This window comes from Narcine bancroftii, chromosome 6 (genome assembly GCF_036971445.1).
Source record: "Narcine bancroftii isolate sNarBan1 chromosome 6, sNarBan1.hap1, whole genome shotgun sequence".
In the NCBI taxonomy this organism is placed as follows: Eukaryota; Metazoa; Chordata; class Chondrichthyes; order Torpediniformes; family Narcinidae; genus Narcine; species Narcine bancroftii.
In genome coordinates, this window is record NC_091474.1 from 1,463,840 (window position 1) to 1,484,087 (window position 20,248).

The 20,248-nt window shown below is 47.9% G+C and overlaps 1 long non-coding RNA gene across 6 annotated transcripts in view; it reads right to left on the reverse strand.

Annotated features, from left to right (window-relative positions):
• LOC138735591 (uncharacterized) overlaps positions 1–13,942 on the reverse strand; it is a 129,734-nt gene extending 115,792 nt beyond the window's left edge. For all 6 annotated transcript variants that reach the window (XR_011339811.1, XR_011339809.1, XR_011339810.1 and 3 more), the window contains exon 1: positions 13,749–13,942. This is a non-coding gene — a long non-coding RNA (uncharacterized lncRNA). The remainder of the gene's footprint in view (positions 1–13,748) is intronic.
• Positions 13,943–20,248: the final 6,306 nt, after the last annotated feature.

Genomic DNA, 20,248 nt, shown 5'->3' on the forward strand with positions numbered 1-20,248 from the left:
AAAATCCCAAGGGGAGAAAGGACAAACTCCATATGGACAATGTGGAATTCAAACCCCGGTCTGGATCTGATCGCTGGCGCAGTAAAGGTGTTGCACTAACCACTATGCAAAATGTGCCACCCACGGACAAACAATATCCCCTCACTTGTCAGGAAGGGGCAACAGTAACTGCACTTCCTGAGAAGACTGAAGTGGGAAAGCCCACTATCATGTCAACTCTCTACTGGAGCTCTATCAAGCCGGGAGAACGCTAAACGAACAAAGGAACTGTTCACACTAACCATCCGAGACTCTCATATTTACAGAACTTTATTTATTTGTGTGTGTGTGTGTGTGTGTGTGTGTGTGTGTAATAATACTAGTGCTACATCTACATCATTTGTCTGTATGTGTGTTATGTCTGGTTATGTGTCTGTGTGTTTTCCACTGAGGACCGGAAAATGCTGTTTTGTCGGGTTCTACTTCTACAATCAGACTTGACATGACAATTCTATAAATAATCCCTGGCATTGCCAATTTAAACTGAAATAAATTCCATATTTATGCAGGAGTAAGACACAAATCTCTGCAGGCCCTGAGAATGAAGTAAAAATGTCATGCTGGCAAAACTCAGCAGATCAAACAGTGTACTTTATATAGCAAAGATACATAACCAATGTTTCAGGCTTGAGCCCTTCAAAAACGCAACAAAATGGTGGGTAGGGGAGGGGCAGGGGGAAGGAGCGCAGTCCCACAGGCAGGAGGTAATAGGTGGATAAGGGAGGGAGAGCACAGCCACAAACAGGGAGAGGGGCTGGCTCTGTGAATGAAGAGGGAAGGGGATGGAGAGCTGAAGGAAAGAAGACAAAGGGATGGGGAGAAATGTATAAATGGAAGCTTCAAGCATCTGATAGCCATTGGAAAGAAACAGTTTTGAATGTAAAAGTGCTGTTCTTCAGGCTTCTGTACCTTCCTCCTGAACGTAGCAGCAAGAAGAAGTTTTGATGATGGTCAGTGGGGTCTTGTCCAAGTCTTGTGCATGAAAGAGTAACAACAATTGATTGCTATTATCCAGACTAAGCAAATCTAATCTGTGCTGTCAGTAAAGTCTAACACTTTGGGAAGGAGTGGAGCCCTCACTATTTGAAAAATAAAGGCATCTTTTACTTCTTGTGGGATATTTGAGCACTGACAGCAAATTCAACTGGTTATACCCGTTTTACTGAAATTTGAACTATTTTCAGGCTACCACAGACAAAGTAGGCAAAAGCAATAACTTTTTAGAGGCCTTAAACTGCTGGCCAAAATTATTTTATTCTAAAATTGATCAGTTCCATTATCAACATATAAAACTATATTCAACACTTTTGTTAGATGTTAATTTTACTTACCAACCTCAAAAGCAAATAAACATTTTTTCATTATTCGTGCTATTTAACTGATTTTCACTCCTGACTATTTTAGATACTAGGTTTGAGTTTAAATCAGGGTTCTGAAAAGTAATCTAGTGTCAATGTAAGAGAAATAAATGGTATAAAGTTCCTTTTTCATAAGGTTCCTTTTATTGTCTCATAATAATACACAAAATGTAATATGCATGATATACTTTAACTTTTGTCTGCCGTAAGGCAAATAGTCACTACGAGCATTGCCCGGTGCCCCAACAATAAGAGAAAAAGAAGCGAGGGAAAGTCCCTGCTGAGACACCGAGTATCCATGGATTCACCTCCGATGATCCCGCAACCTCTGCAGCCGCACAGACTCGAGTACAAATTCATCATTAACGCAAGCAACAGATCTGAACCTCCGACCTGTCCAGGAAGCCTGAGGCCTGAGGCCCTGATGGTAGGACCTCATTATAGCGCTGGACTTGCTTGTATGGCGGATAATGGAAACTAGAAATATCATTTGTAAATAATTATTCAAATGCTTTCAAAACTTTTAATTGAAAAGGGCAGCTGGGTAGACCTCAATAGTGGTATGCAAAGATGACCCGCTGTGGGAAAAATAGTTTTATGTCACCATTTTCAAACTTCTTTATCAATTATTTTTCTAATAACATTGTCATATGGAGATATTTGCTGATTGAACAATGTTAAATTTCACTTGCAAGTGCTCAAACAATAGAATTCTGTATGTCTACATATGATCACACATATAACCTTCTCCCTCCACTCCGTCCTGGCCCACCTGGAGAATGATGCCTCATACACCAGGCTGCTGTTCATCGACTTCTGCTGGGCATTTAGTACAATCATTCCCCAGAGGCTGATGGAGAAGCTGACCTTGCTGGGACTCAACACCTCTCTCAGTAACTGGATTCTGGACTTCAGAATGGAATGATCACAGTTGAGCAGAACATCGAGTACTGGAGCGTCAGCATCAGGACGTCTAATAGGGGGGGCATGAGGATAACTTGGGGGGGGGGCATAATCTGACGTATGAAAACTCACTCACTGGGGGGGGGCAGTAGCACCTACCTGCCATAAACCTCTTTTGTGCACTGACGTCACACTCACCTCCCTCCAATGTAACAGACAAATGCTCTGTTTATATCGCATGGAGGCTAGTGAAGCTAGTGCTGTGGGTGGGGGTGCACAATAACTCATTTGGGGGACCAATGCCTGTGAAGGCCCCACCTTGGCACCGGCCGTGGAGCACTGTCACACTGAGGGCTAGCATACCTCAAGGCTAAGTGCTCAGCCTGCTCCTGTTCACATTACTGATCCATGACTGCAACACCAAATCCATCTCCAACAAAGCAGTCAAGTTTGCAGATGACAGAAGAGTCATGGGCCCTAATGGCAAAACAATGAGTCACACTCCAGAGAAGAGGTCGAAAATCTTGTGAAATGGTGCACAAGTAACAACCTGAGTCTCAATGTGGAAAAGACAAAGATGATTGTGACCTTCAGGCGGACCGGGGACAACCACCCTCCACTACACATTCATAGCTCAGTAGTGGTGAGAACAGAAAGTGTCAAGGTTCTTAAGACCTATCCTGGACACACAGCATCTCCTCGATTGTCAGGAAGCCACAACAGTGACTGAAATTCCTGAGAAGACAGTGACTGAACTTCCTGAGAAGACTGAGTCGGGCAAGGATGCCACCATCCTGTCAACTTACAACAGGAGCTCTACTGAGAGCGTCTGGCCGGCTGCATCACAGTGTGGTTCGGTTGCTGTAAAGCATTGGATCAGAGGTCAATCCACAGGACCATTAGAGCAGCAGAGAGAATCACTGGGGACTCCCTCCCCTCCATCTATGTGATTGAGCAGGATCATTGACTGATGAGGGCTCAAAGAAAATCACTGAGGACCCCTTTCACACTGCACGGAGCACCTTTCAACAACTCCTATCAGGAAAGAGATGGAGTATCAGAGCTGTATGTTTGTATGTTTTGACTTTTCTTTTCTTTGGCTTGGCTTCGCGGACGAAGATTTATGGAGGGGTATGTCCACGTCTGCTGCAGGCTCGTTGGTGACTGACAAGTCCGATGCGGGACAGGCAGGCACAGTTGCAGCGGTTGCAAGGGAAAATTGGTGGGTTGGGGTTGGGTGTTGGGTTTTTCCTCCTTTGTCTTTTCTCAGTGAGGTGGGCTCTGCGGTCTTCTTCAAAGGAGGTTGCTGCCCGCCGAACTGTGAGGCGCCAAGATGCACGGTTGGAGGATATATCAGCCCACTGGCGGTGGTCAATGGGGCAGGCACCAAGAGGTTTCTTTAAGCAGTCCTTGTACCTCTTCTTTGGTGCGCCTCTGTCTCGGTGGCCTGTGGAGAGCTCACCATATAACACGATCTTGAGAAAGCGATGGTCCTCCATTCTGGAGACGTGACCCACCCAGCGCAGTTGGGTCTTCAGCAGCATGGATTCGATGCTTGCGGACTCTGCCAGCTTGAGTACTTCGATGTTGGTGATGAAGTCATTCCAATGAATGTTGAGGATGGAGCGGAGACAGCGCTGATGGAAGCGTTCTAGGAGCCGTAGGTGATGCCGGTAGAGGACCCATGATTCGGAGCCGAACAGGAGCATGGGTATGACAACGGCTCTGTACACGCTGATCTTTGTGTGTTTCTTCAGGTGGTTGTTTTTCCAGACTCTTTTGTGTAGTCTTCCAAAGGTGCTATTTGCCTTGGTGAGTCTGTTGTCTATCTCTTTGTCGATCCTTGCATCAGATGAAATGGTGCAGCCCAGGTAGGTAAACTGGTTGACCGTTTTGACTTCTGTGTGCCCAATGGAGATGTGGGGGGGCTGGTAGTCATGGTGGGGAGCTGGCTGATGGAGGACCTCAGTTTTCTTCAGGCTGACTTCCAGGCCAAACATTTTGACATTTTGGCAGAAACTGCCAAAAAAAAATGTTTTGACTAAGGACTAGAGAATACTGTTTTCTCACATTGTACTTTTACAATCGGATAATAATAAACTTGAACGTGAATATGCAACAAGACCTAGACACCATCCAATGCATGGCTGATAAGTGACAAGAAATATTTGTGCCACACAAGTATCACGAAACAGTATCTTCAACAGTATTCTGCTAGTAATAACACCTGAGGGAACTTCACTACCACTTAACTGGACCAGTCACATAGTTACTGTGGCTACAAAGTGACATCAGGACACAAGCATGCTGCAGTGATAGCCTTATTTTCTGATCCCCAAAGCCAATTTCCCATGTAGCAGTCAGGTATGAGATATTGTACTGGATGAATGCAGGCCAAAACAGCCTATTTGAATGCCGCCCCATAAATTACACTGAGCATTCACTTCTTTTATCTAATCATTATGGCTGCAGTATATACCATTTTAAAAATCCATTGCAGTTACTAACATGGGCTATTCCAACAGCACATCTCACACTCAAGACCTCTAATATAAACAATGAATAGGTGATTCATAAGCATAGAAACACCTTCATGTACAGAATGTCCTCCAAATCACTTGCAATATATCATCAATCTTTCATTGTTTGAGGGTCTAGGTCTCAGAACTCTATCCAGACCATCCAGTAGGTCAAGTAGGCAGCAAATGTTTGACTTGTCAACAACACTTTTTTAAAAAAGTAACCAATAAATTTAAGAGAAACTTCCATGACTAGGCTGGCTGGAATGTGAACTTATTGCCCTATGGGATAGTAACAAATGAGGTGGGTGTATTCAGGGGAACTTGTAAATTAAGTAGAAAAGTTAAGAGAAGCCTTTGAGGTTGATGACAAGCATAGGCTGGTTTGGCAGAATAGCTTTCTGTGCTTAAATTTCATGCTTGTTCATTATTTCCTCATTCTCCTCTCAACATTCGGAGCTATTATTGGCATATACCAGGAATGGCTAAACTATGACCCCTGGGCCAACTACAGCCCATTGGCAATTTTTTAAGTGGCTGTTGGAACATGTTATCTAACAATAAATTGTTCTGTATGTACATTATATATCTTTGTTTCAACACTAGATGTTGCTGCCATTTTGAACAACTACTAGACTAACCGTTGCAATGTTACTCATCGAAGAAAACATTTACCTCAGTTAAAAAATTTTTACCTGTTTAAAAAAACATTTACCTCAGTTAAAAATGGTTTACCTCATTTGATTAAACATGGCAGAACTGAAAAGATATAAAATAGCAACGGAGTGCTGAAAGATTCAGACAATTTCAGATCCATACTTTTGCACAGAAGTCAAGGAGAAGTGTGTTTGTTGATTTGCAAGTAATCTGTATCTTTAATAGTGTAAAGAATTAAGGGAAGGGAGGTTTCTGCTGTGGTATGTAGCCCAACAAAGAGTTAATAGTTTTGTAGATTAGGCAGTCCACAGCTGCAAAGCAGAGTATGACTGGAATGGGATGGGAGTATTAATTGAGAAATATGGCATATGAAAAAGCTGCTGGGAAAGTTGATGGATTGTAAATCCAGAAACTTCAAAGGATAGAAGAAGCAAAAACATTAGCGAGCAATAGTTAAAAACATGTAAAACTGCACGTAGCTTCTGTCTAAAGATTTAAATAAATTGTAGAAGGACAGCATCGAATCCACGCTGCTGAAGATCCAACTGCGCTGGGTTGGTCACGTCTCCAGAATGGAGGACCATCGCCTTCCCAAGATCGTGTTATATGGCGAGCTCTCCACTGGCCACCGAGACAGAGGTGCACCAAAGAAGAGATACAAGGACTGCCTAAAGAAATCTCTTGGTGCCTGCCACATTGACCATCGCCAGTGGGCTGATCTCGCCTCCAACTGTGCATCTTGGCGTCTCACAGTTCGGCGGGCAGCAACCTCCTTTGAAGAAGACCGCAGAGCCCACCTCACAGTCAAAAGACAAAAGAGGAAAAACCCAACACCCAACCCCAACCCACCAATTTTCCCTTGCAACCGCTGCAACCGTGTCTGCCTGTCCCTCATTGGACTTGTCAGTCACCAACGAGCCTGCAGCTGACGTGGACATACCCCTCCATAAATCTTCGTCCACGAAGCCAAGCCAAAGAAAGAAGAGAAGAAGGCAAGGATGCTGTGTACTCTGAATGAGGCTCTGTGCAGGAAAGGAGTGACACTGTCTATTCATTCTTTGTAACCCCTCACTCCCACTAGCGTAAAACAATAAAGTGATTGTATGCTTTTTGGTACTGCTGTTGTTTGTTTTATTACAGCTCAGGTCGACTTAAACATTGATGTAGTCATCAAGATCTTGCTGGGACACCTGGGTACCTCTGGACAGAGTAAGCTCCAAACAACGTTCGGGAGGCCAAAAGAGAAATAAAGGTGCCTTTAGATCCCTTGTGTCTGACTACTACATCAGTCTTCAGGAACAGCACCAATTGCTCAATAAAATGGCCAAACGTAATAAGGACGATAATGACCCCTGTTACAAGCCCAGAGGACTCCAAAATCCAGCAGCAATAGATATTCACCAAGACAAATTGTTACTTAAACAAAAGTTTCTTTTATCTTTAAACATGAAAACAGAATCAAACTTTAAATTATCACTATCGACTTACTTAACCCAACTTAACCCTCCTTCTAATTCTAAGTGCACATATATGTAATGTGTGTGCAAGTTCAGAAAAGTTCTTTGGTTTTCATAGTCCAATCTCACTTGTTATTCCTCTAAGTTGACTAGTTGCAAGCAATTTTTTATACTGTGCACAGAATTTAACATTTATAAAATTCACCTGGCTTTCGTGCTTGAAAGATAAATGGTTACCGCTCAGAAAGGTTCATGTTGGTTTTCAGAGAGAGAGATTTGTTGTTCCAGGACATCCACAACTGATTTACTTCCATCAACCACTTCAGTGTCTTGCTGATTAAACTTGCCCCTTCAGGGTTCTCCAGATGATAACCTCTTTCTTTCAGGTCACCACAGAGTTCCTATTTGTTTCTCTTATTCCAAGTGAAACATTAGACAGCCAGTCCTCTCCTCTTGCATGAACCACAAAGGCTTTGACCAGGCCATCTTCCAAATGGTGCTTTCCATAATCTTGCCAGCTTGTCCTGTTCCAGTCCCAGTTGCTTCTGCTGGCTGTAACTCTGTAGAAGTGATCTGTGTGTGTGTGTCTCTCTCTCTCTTTCTCTCTCTCTCTGTCTCTATCTTTCTCTGAGAGAAAGCCTGTTTGACTCTCTCTGCTTACCAAACCACATGACCCTCTTAGAACAACATATTCTCTTCCAGACAATCTGTGGCTCCAACAAGATCTTTCATCTGTTGCCTTTTGTTAACAACAATCCATTAGTGAAGTCTCTTGAGCAATCCCCAATGCTCTTGCAAAAGCTGTGGAGCCGATATGTCTAGCATTAGCAGAGCTCCAGAATTTCAAATAAGATGTGTTTTAAAGTGTATGTAACCTACTCTAACAAACCTTTCCCAATTTATCTCCCAAAACCTATCTATATACTCTGTCACAACCTGGTGACTTATTGTCAGGTGACCCTATTCTTGCAGAATGATGAGGATAAGGAATCAGAAGATTCCTGGTGGACAAGCTACCACCATATGTACCCCAGCCTCACGTGTAAAAATGAAGCCCAGATTTAGTAGAAGGCTGTAATGTGTCCGAAACAAAGTCTAACCTGCTGGTTTCTCTGTCCCAACCTTCCCACCTGGCAATAATTAAGTGTGATGTGCACACTAATGCCCAGTACCCCATTTCCCTGGAGAATGCCCATGGGGATGTAAGTGCAAAGGCTGCTGCTATCCATGGACCCCTTACTGTCTTTTCAGACAGAGTCAAACAACTGTTGAATAGACCGGCCCTGCCTTACATGGGGAGTGTATTAAAATTTCAGGGGGACGCCCCTGCTAATCAAATTGAACTATGGAAACAGCAGGGGTGCACCAGAAATCCCGAGACTCGGTTATGGACTACCCCTACTGTTTGTGGATCTGCGTAGGTAAGAAGGGAATGATAAGAGTGGCACTACAAACAGGGTGGCCCTCTAATTTGAGAAAAGAGGCACAAAGAAAGGCACAGGAATGATTTATCTGTCAGAAAAATAACCCTGGTAAAGCAATTAAGTCCCCTCCGGGTAGGACACAAATGCCTATGGGACCGTTTGAGTGCATACAGATTGATTTGACAGAATTGCCTGGAGTACACAGCTGGAAGTACTGTCTTCTTATTATTGATCTTCCTTAGTAGATGGATAGAGGCAATACCAACAACAAATGCCACAGCAGAAGCAACGGTAGGGGTTATGTTACAGGAAATAATACCCTGATTTGGACTCTGGTCTATTATTAGCTCAGACAATGGGCCACATTTGACTGTTAAAGTAAATGAAGAACTATACCAGCATCTCAGAATAAAACAACAATTTCACTGTGCCCATCACACACAGGCAGCTGGAATTGTGGAAAGAGCAAATGGAACATTGAGAAATAAGTTGGCCAAACTAACTGAAGAATCAGCATGAGAGCACTCCCTCTGGCCCTTTTTGAAATGAGAATTACTGCACACATTAACACAGGACTAACCCCGGTGGAAATATTGTTTGGAAAACCACTGCCTACACCTTGGGCAGCAGATAAAAGCATAAATGTCTTGACCTACATGCCCTGAGTGAAAGAATGATTAATTATGTACAAGAACGAACTGAAATTCTTGAGACTTTGCATTCGCAGGTACGTAACACTCAGAGTAAAAAAGGACAACAAAAAAGGATCCTTACTGAAAATCCACCCCAGAGATTACATTCAGATAAGGAATTGGGAACAGAAAATGTTGGCAGCAAGGTGGAAGGGCCCCTTCCAAGTATTACTCACCACTGGAGTAGCAGCCATACAAAACCAATTAGCTTTTGAGAAAGATGTGCAGCAGTGGGACAGGAATGTTGTACTTATATCCCTGACGCTTCAGAAAATATTACCCATTTAGCAAAGTACATCAAAGAATGAATACATGAAATGCAGAAAATAGGAAAACAATTCCATAATTACAACCAACCCCTCTCTCCCCACCCCCACCCCGAGACCATCTTTGTGGTCTTTTAAGGGATGGTGAACAACATTTATCCAGGGCTTGTGTGTCCTGGCCATCATTCTATTGGTTGTCTTGCTTTTGCAATTCTTTTGTATGATCCGTTCATGCCTTAAAACTAACTTGTTATAAGTGGTTTATCATGAAATGATCAATTATAGCATAGATTGTATATATTTTCTTCATTTGCTTCTTTTCTTTCTATAAATTTCAGCAGGTTTAAAAAGAATATTTTCTTTGTGGAAAATACTATAGTCTGTTAAAGAATTTGTTTTATTTTGGTAGCACAGCTGCAAGATGTGAGAACCAAGCCCATACTATGCCTGAAACTCAAGCTAGATGTTTCGCTGAAGTCTGCAGATTTGAGGTCAAGTGAATAGTTGTGAACAGGGTGTAGACTGGGAGGTAAACCATATTCTAATGACCAAATAAGTTATCATGGAATAATAGAAGGAGAGAAAGTAAAGAATTATGGGAAGGGGCCTTCTGCTGTGGTAAGTAGGCCAACAAAGAGTTAATGGTTTTGTATATTAGTCAGTCCACACTGCAAATCATAGTATGACTGGAATGGGATTGGAGTATTAAGTAAGAGATAAGGTGTATCAAAAAGTTGCTGGGAAAGTTTCTGGATTCTGAGTGAGGTTCAGTGCAGGGAACAAGTGACATTGTCTAGTGATTCTTTGCACCCCTTACTCCCGCTAGTGTAATACAATAAAGAAGTGATTGTATGCTCGTTGGTTCTGTTGTTGTTGTTTGTTTTATTACAGCAGGGGGTCGACTTCAACATTGGTCTATCTGCAGATTTAGACTTTGAATCATAATCATTCAGGTGGATACTTGAGCCATGAACTGTATTCATTGAAAGTTGTAGAGGAATGTTGGAGGCTGTCTTGTCCCTTCCTAGATCTTTTCTCCTGTTCTTATTTTTCACTGGTTTTTGAATGTTTTAAAGAGTTCTATTGTTTTCATTTAAATTAAAGAGCAATAAATGCAGAAATCCCTACTGTAATGTGAGGACATCAATAAATGACTCTAATTAGGGTAGAAGGACAAAAGCATGATGCTATGTGCTCTGAGTTGGTGAGGAAGGACAGGCAGGGTACAAAACATAAATGTAACCAGTGAGAGTGGTTGAAATGTGTCCATTTCAACCCTAGGAGTATTAGGAATAAAGGGGATGAACTACAATGTTCTGGCCGTTACTGAAACTTGGCTGGAGAAAGGGCAAGATTGGATGATGCAGGTACCTGGGTTTATGTGTTTTAAAAAGAATAGATGAGAGGTAGCATTACTGGTCAGGGATAATATCACAACTATTGAAAGGGAGGACAAGGCAGAGGGAGTGTCCATTCAGTCGGTGTGGGTTGAAATCAGAAATAGGAAGGGAGCTATCTCTTTCTTTTTTAATCTTTTTATTCATTTTCCACAAAAAAAATAAAGAATAATATACAGAAAATATGAAAAAAGTAATTTACATATTCCTTGAATATAAAAATCAAGTACTTTCAAATTAATTCAACATTTCCATATATTGACAATTACATTAAGTAAGGAAATAAAAAGTTAATGCATAAAACAAAGAAGGCATCTAAGTCTAATGAAAAAAAACCCCAAAAACAAAAACAACTGGTCAATCCACTATGGGAGTAATTTCAAAAGAAGTAGAAAAGCGATTCTTCCTGATTAAACACAACACACTTGGAGAAAACCAAACTGGAAGTGGTTCAATTTTGTTTATTAGTTTGTGTCATATGAAAATATTGAATAAATAGTTGCCAGGTTTTTTTCCAATTTAAAAGTAGTATCAAATGTCCGACTTTTAATTTTTTTCTAAATCTAAGCTAAAGACACAATGGAGGAAAGCCACTGAAGTAAAGTAGGCAGATTGGAATCTTTCTATTTGAGTAATCGAGCTCTCCTTGCTGTCAACATTGAAAAGGTTACTATCCTTTGGGCTGGAGCATGTGGAAAGCCTGATCCCAATACTGTAATCCCAAAAATAGCTGAGTAAGTTTCGCTGTAAATCTAGGTCCAACACTTTAGCTAAAGTTTCAAAAACACCTTGCCAAAAATTATCTAACTTTGTACAGGAACAAAATATCTGAGTCAAAATGCCCTCTTTGGATTTATACAGGAAAGGAGCTATCACTGTGCTGGGCCCCCAAATAGCCCTCAGGACACCTAGGGGCAGATAAGCAGGCAGATTTTGGAATGGTGTGGAAATATAGGTTTGTAGTTATGGGTGATTTCAATTTCCCTAATATGGACAGGCACCTACTGACTGTAAGAGGGAATAGATGGGGCTGAATTTGTCATGAGTGTCCAAGAAGGATTCCTGACACAGTCTGTGAACCGGCCGATGAGAGGAGAGGCCATACTGGATCTGGTTCTGGGGAATGAACCTGGTTGGGTGGCGGATCTCATGGTGGGGGAGCATTTTGGTGAAAGTGACCACAACTCCCTTAGATTCAATATAGCGATGGGAAAGGATATAAATGGTCAAACTGGGAAAGTGTTTAACTGGAGAAGGGCTAATTATGAAGGGATGAGTCAGGAACTAGTGAGAATAAATTAGAAACAGATGCTTAAGGGTGAAAGCACAGAAGTATTGTCAGTGGTGTGTAAACTAATGGAGAGGATTCTTAAGGATAGGAGCTATGAGCATTTGGAGAAGGTAAGCCAGCATGGCTTTGTGAAGGGAAGGTTGTGCCTCACAAGTCTAATTGAGTTTTTTGAGGAGGTAACAAAAAAAAATTGATGAGGGCTGTAGATGTGGTCTATATGGATTTTAGCAAAGCATTTGACAAGGTCCCCCATGAAAGATTCATCCAGAAACTCATGAGTCACAAGATTAGTGGAAACTTGGCTGTGTGTGTGGATCAAAAATTGGATTTAAGGAAGAAAGTAGAGAGTAGTAGTGGAAGGAAAGTATTCTGCCTGGAAGTCAGTGACTAGTGGAGTGCTGCAGGGATCTGTTCTGGGACTCTTGCTCTTTGTGATTTTTATAAATGACCTGGATGAAGATGCGGATGGATGGGTTAATAAGTTTGCAGTTGACACAAAGGTTGGAGGAGTTCTAGATGGAGTTGAGGGTTGTCAAAGGCTACAAGAAGATGTCGACAGGATAAAAAGTTGGGCAGAAAAGTGGCAGATGGATTTCAATTCAGATAAGTGTAAGATGATGCAGTTTGGAACGATAAACCAGAAGGCTAAGTACAGCATTAATAGTCGGTTACTTAACAATGTGGATGAACAGAGGGACCTTGGGGTGCAAATCCATATACCCCTCAAGGTTGATGCACCGGTTGATAGGATAATTAAGAGGGCTATGGGATACTGGGATTCAGTAATGGGGGATTGAATTCAGGAGTTGAGAGGTCATGTTATAAATCTACAAATCTCTGGGTGAGACCACACTTAGAGTATTTTGTTCAGTTCTGGTCTCCTCATTATAGGAAGGATGAGGAGGCTCTGGAGTGAGTGCAGAGGAGATTTACCAGAATGCTGTCTTGGATTGGAAAACGTCTTTTGAGGCCAGATTAGCAGATCTGGGACTTTTCTCTTATGAACGTAGAAGGATGAGAGGAAACTTCATAGAGGTCTATAAGATTATGAAAGACATAGATAGGGTGGACAGACTGCACCTGATTCCCAGGGCAGGATCAGAAAATACCAGAGGACATGAGTACTAAGTGAAGGGAAGGAAGTTAGAGGAGATATCAGGGGTAGGTGTTTTTTTTTTACATAGAGAGTTGTGGGGGCCTTGCCAGGGATGGTGGTGGAAGCTGAAACATTGGGCATTTATGACTCTTCGAAACATGGATGAAAGGAAAATAGAGGGTTATGCTTTTTATTTGGATGGAATATATAGGTCAGCAAAAATGCAAGGGCTGAAAACCCTAACCCCAAATTACAGTATTGTTGCATGCCCTATGTCAACAGTTATACTGTTCTGTAGTGACATATAGTTATTTTGATAGAAAATGAATCTTTGATGGCACAGGGTTTTTCTGGTCCAAAACACTGTTTTTCTTGCAGTGTAACTGGTTGAAAACTGCTGGGCTTAATATTGTTTTGACCATGACTCCTTATATTTTTCAGTTTGTGGCCCACAACCAGAGAAGTTTGGCCACCCCCTATCATCTACTGGTCCAGCCCTGAACAAGGCTGCCTTTGGTCCCTGAAGGACTTCTGTGGGATTTTCTCTCACTGCTCCCCCCACCCCCCAACCCCCGCCCACCCCCCCCACCCCCGCCCACCCCCAACCCTCCAACCTTGCTGCTCTCAAGTTCTCCAACCATGTACTCACCCAGACTGGGGACACTGAGCTTCTCCGGAATTGTGTGTGTGTGAGTTGACTGTGGACATAAAGTGGTTTAGGCTGGGACTTGCGAGATGGACAAGGTTGGGGGTTCGGCCCCCGGGGGCACCGTTTAATCGGCGCCCGCGGGGATCATTTAATCAGCCCCCGTGGGAACCTTTTAATCGGACCGGGGGGATCATTTAATCAGCCCCCGTGGGAACCTTTTAATCGGCACCGGGGGGACCATTTAATCGGCGCCCGGGGGAACTATTTAATCGGCACCCGGGGGGGTCATTTAATCGGCACCCGGGGGAACCATTTAATCAGCACCCGGGGGGGTCATTTAATCGGCACCCGGGGGGGTCATTTAATCGGCGCCCGGGGGGACCATTTAATCGGCCCCCGGAGGCACCGTTTAATCGGCGCCCGCGGGGATCATTTAATCAGCCCCCGGGGAGGGTCCAATTAATGAGCACCCGGGGGAACCATTTAATCAGCACCCGGGGGGGCCATTTAATCGGCTCCCGGGGGGGACCATTTAATCGTCACACCGGTGGGGGCATTTAATCGGCCCCCGGGGAGGGACCATTTAATCGGCCCCCGGAGGCACCGTTTAATCGGCGCCCGCGGGGATCATTTAATCAGCACCCGGGGGGGGGGACCATTTAATCGGCACCGGGGGAACCTTTTAATCAGTACCCGGAGGGCCATTTAATCAGCCGCGGGGGTACCATTTTATCAGCACCCGGGGGGACATTTAATCAGCCCCCGGGGGAACAATTTAATCGTCACCCGCGGGGACCATTTAATCGGCACCTGGGGGGTAATTTAATCGGCGCCTGCGGGGACCATTTAATCGGCTCCCGGGGGGGGGGACCATTTAATCGGCCCCCGGGGGCACCGTTTAATCGGCGCCCGCGGGGATCATTTAATCAGCCCCCGTGGGAACCTTTTAATCGGCACCGGGGGGACCATTTAATCGGCCCCCGGGGAGGGTCCATTTAATGAGCACCCGGGGGAACCATTTAAACAGCACCCGGGGGGGTCATTTAATCGGTACCCGGGGGAACCATTTAATCGGCACCCGGGGGGACCTTTTAATCGGCATCCGAGGGGACCATTTAATCAGCACCCGGGGGAACCATTTAATCAGCACCCGGGGGGACCATTTAATCGGCTCCCGGGGGGGACCATTTAATCGTCGCACCGGGGGGGGGACATTTAATCGGCCCCCGGGGAGGGACCATTTAATGAGCACACGGGGGAACCATTTAATCAGCACCCGGGGGGGCCATTTAATCAGCACCGGTGGGGGACCATTTAATCGGCACCGGGGGAACCTTTTAATCAGTACCCGGAGGGCCATTTAATCAGCCGCGGGGGGAACCTTTTAATCAGCACCCGGGGGGGGCATTTAATGAGCATCCGGGGGAACCATTTAATCGGCCCCCGGGGGCACCGTTTAATCGGCGCCCGCGGGGATCATTTAATCAGCCCCCGTGGGAACCTTTTAATCGGCACCGGGGGGACCATTTAATCGGCCCCCGGGGAGGGTCCATTTAATGAGCACCCGGGGGAACCATTTAAACAGCACCCGGGGGGGTCATTTAATCGGTACCCGGGGGAACCATTTAATCAGCACCCGGGGGAACCATTTAATCAGCACCCGGGGGGGGATCATTTAATCGGCACCCGTGGGGACCATTTAATCAGCACCCGGGGGGGCCATTTAATCAGCACCCGGGGGGGGACCATTTAACCAGCACCCGGGGGAACCATTTAATCAGCACCCGGGGGGGCCATTTAATCAGCACCCGGGGGGGACCATTTAATCAGCCCCGGGGGGAACATTTTAATCAGCACCCGGGGAGGGACCATTTAATCGGCCCCCGGGGGCACCGTTTAATCGGCGCCTGCGGGGACCATTTAATCGGCACCCGGGAGGACTATTTAATCGGCATCCGGGGGACCATTTAATCAGCCCCCGGGGGAACCATTTATTTGGCGTCCGCGGAGACCATTTAATCGGTACCGGGGAGGCCATTTAATGAGCACCCGGGGGGACCTTTTAATCGGCACCCGGGGGGGACCATTTAATCGTCGCACCGAGGGGGCATTTAATCGGCCCCCGGGGAGGGACCATTTAATCGGCCCCCGGGGGGGACCATTTAATCGTCGCACCGGGGGGGCATTTAATCGGCCCCCGGGGAGGGACCATTTAATCGTCGCACCGGGGGGGCATTTAATCGGCCACCGGGGAGGGACCATTTAATCGGCCCCGGGGGACCATTTAATCAGCAACTGGGGGAACCATTTAATCAGCACCCGGGGGGTCATTTAATCGGCACCCGGGGGAACCATTTAATCAGCACCCGGGGGGGCCATTTAATCAGCACCCGGGTGGGACCATTTAATCGGCACCGGGGGAACCTATTAATCAGCACCCGGGGGGGGGCATTTAATGAGCACCCGGGGGAACCATTTAATCGGCACCCGGGGGGACCTTTTAATCGGCATCCAAGGTGACCATTTAATCAGCACCCGGGGGGGACCATTTAATCGGCCCCCGGGGGAACCATTTAATCAGCCCCGGGGGACCATTTAATCGGCGCCCGGGGAACCATTTAATCAGCACCCGGAGGGTCCATTTAATCCGCTCCCGTGGGGGACCATTTAATCGTCGCACCGGGGGGGGACCATTTAATCGGCTTCCGGGGAGGGACCATTTAATGAGCACCCGGGGGAACCATTTAATCAGCACCCGGGGGGGCCATTTAATCGGCTCCCGGGGGGGACCATTAAATCGTCACACCGGTGGGGGCATTTAATCGGCCCCCGGGGAGGGACCATTTAATCGGCCCCCGAAGGCACCGTTTAATCGGCGCCCGCGGGGATCATTTAATCAGCCCCCGGGGAGGGACCATTTAATCGGCCCCCGAAGGCACCGTTTAATCGGCGCCCGCGGGGATCATTTAATCAGCCCCCGGGGAGGGTCCATTTAATGAGCACCCGGGGGAACCTTTTAATCAGTACCCGGAGGGCCATTTAATCAGCCGCGGGGGGAACCTTTTAATCAGCACCCGGGGGGGGGGCATTTAATGAGCATCCGGGGGAACCATTTAATCGGCACCCCGGGGGTACCATTTTATCAGCACCCGGGGGGACATTTAATCAGCCCCCGGGGGAACAATTTAATCGTCACCCGCGGGGACCATTTAATCGGCTCCGGGGGGGACCATTTAATCGGCATCCGAGGGGACCATTTAATCAGCACCCGGGGGGGCCATTTAATCAGCACCCGGGGGGACATTTAATCAGCCCCCGGGGGAACAATTTAATCGTCACCCGCGGGGACCATTTAATCGGCTCCGGGGGGGACCATTTAATCGGCATCCGAGGGGACCATTTAATCAGCACCCGGGGGGGCCATTTAATCAGCACCCGGGGGGGACCATTTAATCGGCACCGGGGGTACCATTTAATCGGCCCCCGGGGGAACCATTTAATCGGCGCCCGGGGAACCATTTAATCAGCACCCGGGGGGACCATTTAATCGGCCCCCGGAGGCACCGTTTAATCGGCGCCCGCGGGGATCATTTAATCAGCCCCCGGGGAGGGTCCAATTAATGAGCACCCGGGGGAACCATTTAATCAGCACCCGGGGGGGCCATTTAATCGGCTCCCGGGGGGGACCATTTAATCGTCACACCGGTGGGGACATTTAATCGGCCCCCGGGGAGGGACCATTTAATCGGCCCCCGGTGGCACCGTTTAATCGGCGCCCGCGGGGATCATTTCATCAGCCCCCGGGGAGGGTCAATTAATGAGCACCCGGGGGAACCATTTAATCAGCACCCGGGGGGGCCATTTAATCGGCTCCCGGGGGGGACCATTTAATCGTCACACCGGTGGGGGCATTTAATCGGCCCCCGGGGAGGGACCATTTAATCGGCCCCCGGAGGCACCGTTTAATCGGCGCCCGCGGGGATCATTTAATCAGCCCCCGGGGAGGGTCCATTTAATGAGCACCCGGGGGAACCATTTAATCAGCACCCGGGGGGGCCATTTAATCAGCACCGGGGGGGGACCATTTAATCGGCACCGGGGGAACCTTTTAATCAGTACCCGGAGGGCCATTTAATCAGCCGCGGGGGGAACCTTTTAATCAGCACCCGGGGGGGGCATTTAATGAGCATCCGGGGGAACCATTTAATCGGCACCCCGGGGGTACCATTTTATCAGCACCCGGGGGGACATTTAATCAGCCCCCGGGGGAACAATTTAATCGTCACCCGCGGGGACCATTTAATCGTCGCACCGGGGGGGGCATTTAATCGGACCCCGGGGAGGGACCATTTAATGAGCACCCGGGGGGGCCATTTAATCAGCACCCGGGGGGGGACCATTTAATCGGCACCGGGGGTACCATTTAATCGGCCCCCGGGGGAACCATTTAATCAGCCCCGGGGGACCATTTAATCGGCGCCCGGGGAACCATTTAATCAGCACCCGGGGGACCATTTAATCGTCGCACCGGGGAGGGCATTTAATCGGACCCCGGGGAGGGACCACTTAATCGGCCCCCGGGGGCACCGTTTAATCGTCGCCCGCGGGGATCATTTAATCAGCTCCCGGGGAGGGTCCATTTAATGAGCACCCGGGGGAACCTTTTAATCAGTACCCGGGGGGGCCATTTAATCAGCACCCGGGGGGATCATTTAATCGGCACCCGGGGGGGACCATTTAATCAGCACCCGGGGGGACCATTTAATCGGCTCCCGGGGGGGACCATTTAATCGGCATCCGAGGGGACCATTTAATCAGCACCCGTGGGGGACCATTTAATCGGCACCGGGGGTACCATTTAATCGGCGCCCGGGGAACCATTTAATCAGCACCCGGGGGACCATTTAATCGTCGCACCGGGGAGGGCATTTAATCGGACCCCGGGAAGGGACCATTTAATCGGCCCCCGGGGGCACCGTTTAATCGGCGCCCGCGGGGATCATTTAATCAGCTCCCGGGGAGGGTCCATTTAATGAGCACCCGGGGGAACCTTTTAATCAGTACCCGGGGGACCATTTAATCAGCACCCGGGGGGGTCATTTAATCGGCACCCGGGGGGGACCATTTAATCAGCACCCGGGGGGACCATTTAATCGGCTCCGGGGGGGACCATTTAATCGTCGCACCGGGGGGGGCATTTAATCGGACCCCGGGGAGGGACCATTTAATGAGCACCCGGGGGAACCATTTAATCGGCACCCCGGGGGTACCATTTAATCGGCACCCGGGGGGACCTTTTAATCGGCACCGGGGGTACCATTTAATCGGCCCCCGGGGGAACCATTTAATCAGCCCCGGGGGACCATTTAATCGGCGCCCGGGGAACCATTTAATCAGCACCCGGGGGGACCATTTAATCGTCGCACCGGGGGGGGCATTTAATCGGACCCCGGGGAGGGACCATTTAATCGGCCCCCGGGGGCACCGTTTAATCGGCGCCCGCGGGGATCATTTAATCAGCTCCCGGGGAGGGTCCATTTAATGAGCACCCGGGGGAACCTTTTAATCAGTACCCGGGGGGGCCATTTAATCAGCACCCGGGGGGGTCATTTAATCGGCACCCGGGGGAACCATTTAATCAGCACCCGGGGGGCCATTTAATCAGCACCCGGGGGGACCATTTAATCGGCACCGGCGGAACCTTTTAATCAGTACCCGGAGGGGCATTTAATGAGCACCCGGGGGAACCATTTAATCGGCACCCCGGGGGGACATTTTAATCGGCATCCGAGGAGACCATTTAATCAGCACCCGGGGGGTCATTTAATCGGCGCCCGGAGGGGGCGCATTTAATCGGCACCGGGGGTACCATTTAATCGGCCCCCGGGGGAACCATTTAATCGGCCCCCGGGGGAACCATTTAATCGGCCCCCGGGGGGACCATCTAATCGGCGCCGGGTGGGACCATTTAATCGGCGCCCGGGGGGGACCATTTAATCGGCGCACCGGGGGCGACCATTTAATCGGCCCCCGGGGGAACCATTTAATCGGCCCCCGGGGGAACCATTTAATCGGCGCCCGGGGGGACCATCTAATCGGCGCCGGGTGGGACCATTTAATCGGCGCACCGGGGGTGACCATTTAAGCGGCCCCCGGGGGTACCATTTAATCGGCACCGGGGGTACCATTTAATCGGCCCCCGGGGGAACCATTTAATCGGCCCCCGGGGGAACCATTTAATCGGCGCCCGGGGGGACCATCTAATCGGCGCCCGGGGGGACCATCTAATCGGCGCCGGGTGGGACCATTTAATCGGCGCCCGGGAGGGACCATTTAATCAGCACCCGGGGGAACCTTTTAATCAGTACCCGGGGGGGCCATTTAATCAGCACCCGGGGGGATCATTTAATCGGCACCCGGGGGGGACCATTTAATCAGCACCCGGGGGGACCATTTAATCGGCTCCCGGGGGGGACCATTTAATCAGCACCCGGGGGGAC